This window comes from Somniosus microcephalus, chromosome 4, assembly GCF_052327205.1.
Source record: "Somniosus microcephalus isolate GS21.2 chromosome 4, FLI_Smic_1.0, whole genome shotgun sequence".
Lineage (NCBI taxonomy): Eukaryota > Metazoa > Chordata > Chondrichthyes > Squaliformes > Somniosidae > Somniosus > Somniosus microcephalus.
The window spans coordinates 272,643,881-272,649,880 of record NC_140990.1 but is presented as its reverse complement, the minus strand read 5'-3'; positions in this window follow the sequence as shown (position 1 = coordinate 272,649,880).

Genomic DNA, 6,000 nt, shown 5'->3' with positions numbered 1-6,000 from the left:
ATCAGTTTTTAGGCAAATGTCTTCCTGTGCCACTTGGGATATGATAATTACTAGTGTAAATCTATGGATGCTCATGAATCCTCTACAAGTCCAGATTAAAAGCATTACCACTAAACCTCCCTTTTTTCCATTGGGGACTGTCTGTTCTGGCCAATTCCCAATTTGCACACAAACAATCCAGGCCCCACTTTCTGTCATGAATTGATTTTTTTTTAATTGTAAAGTAAGCAACTAATAGGCAACATACAAAATTCTGCCTCTTCTTAATGCATCATTTCAAAATGCAACTGCCTTAACTGGTTGGAAAGAGACACTCTCTCTGATTCATTCTCCCTTACTAGAGTGAATATTTCATTGGTGAAAGGTACTTTGAGGGGCCGGTGCGGATGCTTCAAACAGAATCGCAGAGATTCCACAGAAGGAGAAAAAAAGCATTGCATTTGTGCTCAAAACTTTTTCCTTTAATTTGTTTGTGCTGCATGCTGTCAGTCAGAACAAAAAAAAATTGACCAAGCAGACAATCTCAGCAGCTGAATGTTGATCATGTCAGGGAAGTGTGTCAAGGATTTGTGGTCCTTCATCTTCGCAGCAGAGCAAACACATCCCTCAGAGCAGCGACAGACAGCTGGTTTCACTTTATAATGTAGCCCAACCTAGATCTGTACAAAAAATGTCAGCACTCACCGAAATAACACAAAGAAAACATATCCAGCTGTTGGAAGGGTGAACATCATGCATATTAGAAATGGGATTTGTTATATTTGCATGATGCTAGCTCCCCTGGGTCTCTTCTTTCTAATCTAAAGCACAAACACAACACTTAACATATTTGCTTACAGCTGACAAGCTGAGGTTGATGGTATTTTACTCCAGCAGTCTTATTTACAGATACTGTAAAATGCATTATGGTTGTAACTAGTACAGAACAAATGCACCGTGTATGAACATACCTGCTCAAATATTCATTACCCTGACTCATTATCTAATAAACAATCAAGTATACACATGTTAATAGATCAGTTTCTTAACAAAGTTCAAAATAATTACAATTGAAGATGCAGTGAAGCTTACAAAATGAGGCAATCTGTTTACATTTCTGTATAAAGGCAAGTTCTTCATTCTTTCTGTTGCATAGATGCATAAACAATGTGTTCTTAAAGGTGCAATATCCTACTGAAACTGACATTTTTGAACAATTTCATAAATTCAAACTTAGGTAATTAGGAATTGCTCCATACTTGTGTTGATTTTTAGGCCCTTTCTAAAATGTATTCTTTGCTGATTATACATTTTAGCTCGTTATATAAACACAGCAACTTAAAAATGCTGTCATGTTTGCAGCTGGTTGTATATGGTCTACACTCATGAGTACAAGGGAAAGCATATTGTTTTCAAATATTTACAGCACGGCAATTCTCTCGCATGCAAAATACTTCAGTGAAGGTCCCAGCACCTTATTCGCATACTGATTTAAATGCCACGTTTTGCATGTGGATGCGAGGACGAACAGTCCTGAATCTAGAAGGGGGACGGGTGGGGTAGGCAAGTGCCATCATCAATATGTGGAAGTACACTTCACCGGTGTTTACGTGATGCAACTGAAGGACTTCCATTCACTGACCATCTCAAGGGGCAAAAAAATGACCCTGACACCAGTGCCTTCACACGATCGTGGGCCGGGTGAAATTAATAAGTTTCAGTTTTATTTCTGCAAAGAGCCACGAACACAAACGTCTTCACATCAACATTAACTGGCGATGGTATTGATTAGACAAATCACGGATTCCTGTAAATGTCTCGTTAAAACAAACTAAGCGTAAAAATCAGATCCTATTGCAAATATCTACCAGCATAAGATCTTTATGACTATCTTTGATTTCTGACTTTCCAACAACATTAATTGGCGGAGCATTTTATTTCCCCTGCCTTTAACTCAAACCACTCTGGGTTTGCTATGGCTGTGTACACATCTGTATCCACGCATTGCAATTAAATGACATCCAAATTCACATATAATCCTGGTAAAGAAGCGTTGGTTATCCAGTCTCAGCTCGCATACGGTTTCATAAACTGCAATTGATTGATGCGTTCAAGTTTTGTTGGCAATAGGTTTTTGAATAAATGGCGCATCCGTATTAAAATAAATCCTAAATCATACGATTGTTAAGTACAGGCAACCGTTGGCTAACCCTAACCTGCTGTTTTCTGCTGGCCGCTCGCTGTGAATTTCGCACTAATGAATACCAATCGCAAAAATCGCATTCCCGTCAAATACCAGCTCTCATCACTTGTACTGCCCCCGATTTAAAATTTATAAACGCGATAGCCTCTCCACAGCATCTTGAGCACACCACTACCAAATCCGCTATGAATATATATTACAGGTTTAACATGAGATCGGAAGAATCTCTAAAGCTCCAAATTATGAATCGTGCACATTAAACATATTTAAGGAGAAAAGCTTTCCGCTCTCAGATGCTTCTGCAAATGACAAAATGCAACAACAACAACAAAAACATACCATAAACACTCGCGCTACTGATCATTTCTTGCAGCCACACAATTGGATTCACATTCAGAATTCCGACGGTTGGGTTTTCATTAGCCACTTTCCCCCCCCCCCCCCTCTTGGCTATCAAATTTCACTGCTGAAACGTGGGCCCTTTCGTCAGGTATTCATTTAACCTACATGCATATAATTAGGGGGAAAGCGGACATCAACAAAAAGGGATCTGGGAGACGAGAGGAGAGAGAGAGAGAGCGCACACACACACATAAAATACAACCACATGATCACGAATCCAAGTCGCTGTCAATTTCACTCACTTCCATGGAAACTAACAAGAAGCTCCGGGGAGGACAGTAATAGGATCACTGTACTGTATATACCATTAGATTATACATCTCGCTCTCTCGCTCTCTCTCTCTCTCCGTTTCACGGCACAATACGCCCACCATGCTTCCTTTCCAGCCTGAAAATAGATGATGTGGTTATCTCTTCAGCTCCCAACAGTTACAGCACAGCATCAGCCATCGGCTTTGACACTTGGGTGCCTTTTTTTAAAAAAAAATTCCCCGATTATATACCACGCCAAGTAAAGGAGATCTGCCTTTATTTACACTCCTGCTTTGCTCAGAAGTTGTTTCCCGAGCAAATCAAGCTCCAAAGCACTCTCACTTTCTCATTGCTGCCTGACTCGACAGCAGAATAACTCTGCTCAGCTCCAATGGGGACAGAACATGCACATGGGGGGGGGGGGGGTTGGCGGTGTGGTGAACTCCTGAATTCTCACTACTGCAATTACCCGCTTACTTTAATGAAAAGTCCGAGTCTGCCTTTGTTTTTTGCAAGTCTTGTAGTGCAGGCCACAGATAATGCAAGTGATCTCCCGGTGAAGATAAACATTGGGGAAGTCGGGCGCGGGTTTTTTTTCATGCCCTAATCTCCTTGCGATCGTTTCAATTTTACGGGATTCAAATCGAAATGTTGCTGCCAATCGGGGCGAAATAAAGTCTTACCTGGGATTGCTCAGCGGGTCGCCGCGGAAGTTCGGAACATCGACCCCGTGTTTACTGGTAAACGGGAGCTCGGGTTAAGTGAGGGTGACAAGGATTTGAAATCATTCCAAGTTTTCAAACCAGTGCGCTCGGAAGACTGCCATGTTGGAATTCGGACCCAAAACAGCTGCCTGGGCCGAGGCGAGTGACACGCATGCGTCCGAGTCGGAGAGGCAATTTCAAACAAGACATCAGGAGTGGAGCAGCAGGGCATTGAGCACTTCACTCTGCTAAACTGGTTCAAAACAACAAGACTGCACTGTCATATTCGGATATAATGCATGACTTAGAATGCTCTTCACCTCGTTGAGCATGCACTGTTTAATGCTGGTGTCCCTCCCGAGAAATATTCAATAACAAACAACAACTATAGCGTCTTTAACGCAGTAAAAGGTCCCAAGGCGCTGCACAGCAGTATTATAAGACAAAAAATTCGACACTGAGCCACATAAGGAGAAATTAGGGCAGGTGACCAAAAGCTTGGTCAAAGAGGCAGGTTTTAAGGAGCGTCTTAAAGGAGGAAAGAGAGGTAGAGAGGCGGAGAGGTTTAGGCAGGGAATTCCAGAGCTTAGGGCCTAGGCAACAGAAGGCACGGCCACCAATGGTTGAGCGGTTATAATGAGGGATGCGCAAGAGGGCAGAATTAGAGCAGCGCAGATATCTCGAGGGGTTGTGGGGCTGAAGGAGATTACAGAGATAGGGAGGGGCGAGGCCCTGGAGGGATTTGAAAACAAGAATGAGAATTTTGAAATCGAGGCGTTGCTTAACCGGGAGCCAATGTAGGTTAGCGAGCACAGGGGTGATGGGTGAACGGGACTTGGTGCGAACTAGGACATGGGCAGCCGAGTTTTGGATCACCTCACGTTTACGTAGGGTAGAATGTGGGAGGCCAGCCAGGAGTGCGTTGGAATAGTCAAGTCTAGAGGTAACAAAGGCAAGAATGAGGGTTTCAGCAGCGGATGAGCTGAGACGGGGCGGAGACGGGCAATGTTACGGAGGTGGAAATAGGCGCTCTTAGTTATGCTGCAGAAAAGTGGTCAGAAGCTCATTTCAACGTCAAATATGACACCAAGTTTATGAACAGTCTGGTTCAGCCTCAGACAGATGTTAGGGAGAGGGTTGGAGTCAGTGGCTAGGGAACGGAGTTCATGGTGGGGACCAAAAACAATGGCTTTGGTCTTCCCAATATTTAATTGGAGAACATTTCTGCTCATCTAGAACTGGATGTCGGACAAGCAGTCTGACAATTTAGAGACTGTGGAGGGGTTGAGAGAAGTTGTGAGGTAGAGCTGGGTGTCGTCAGCACACATGTGGAAACTGACACTGTGTTTTCGGATGATGTCGCCAAGCGGTAACATGTAGATGAGAAATATTCCATTTACTACTTCTCTGAATGAACACATTTTTAAAACCACCGACTTATTTTTTTGAAAAGCAGTTCTCTGAACCAACGTAGTGTTTCCCATTAAATTTAATTTGCATTGTGCCAAAATGTTAACACAGTTCAAGTTTTGAATTAAATAAGATTTTTATAGACAGGTGTGTTAAATCTTATTTTCCTCAACAATTGTGAAACATCTGCTTGTCATAATTTAATAGTGCAAAAATGAAGACAGTATTGGCTGATGACAAGCAGACTGGAGGATCAAACACTGTAGCGAATAACAAAATAGTGTTCTGTTGTTAAACACCATACTATTAATTATCACTGTTGAGTCCAGAAATTTGAACTATTCCCAGTTATTTACCAGTGGCTCAGTTAGTCTGATATAATACTTGTAGTATATCCCACCAAATCTTAACTATAGAGATTAAAAAGAAAATTGTTAATGTTTGAAATCTGAAATAAGAACAGAGAATGTTCTATTTACAAATTCAACTAGTTATTTAAAAGATTTCAGCTATAAATACAGCAAGATTATAAATCATAATACTTCTCTAAAGATTATTTTTTTAAATTACAACAGTGGTAGGATGAGCCTGTAAAATTTACCAAGAAGTTTGCAGGGAAAATGGAGCAGCACTTTGTAATTCAAAAATAAAACACACAAATCTATTATCAACTGTGCAATTAAAGTCCAACTGGACTACTGCTGGACTGAAATTGGAACTGTAATGGTTCCTTAGAAGATACCCCATAGTAAATGGTATAATGTAGTATATATTAATAAAAGGACCGGATTGTGTAACACATGGGGCAAATTAATAGGCGCATTACGCCAGGTCGATTCATGAGTTGTATAAATATTGCATCACATAGGATGTATAATGAAAGTGTTGTGAAATGTTTGCACTTTGATTATAATAAGTAAAGTTTTATTTAAAATGTAACACTTAAATCTTCAACATTTGCAGGGAGTTTTTGCACTCCCAGGGCAATGAAAAGGAAGTGAAAAGGAGAACAGCAAATGCTGGAAATCTGAAATAAAAACAGAAAACGTT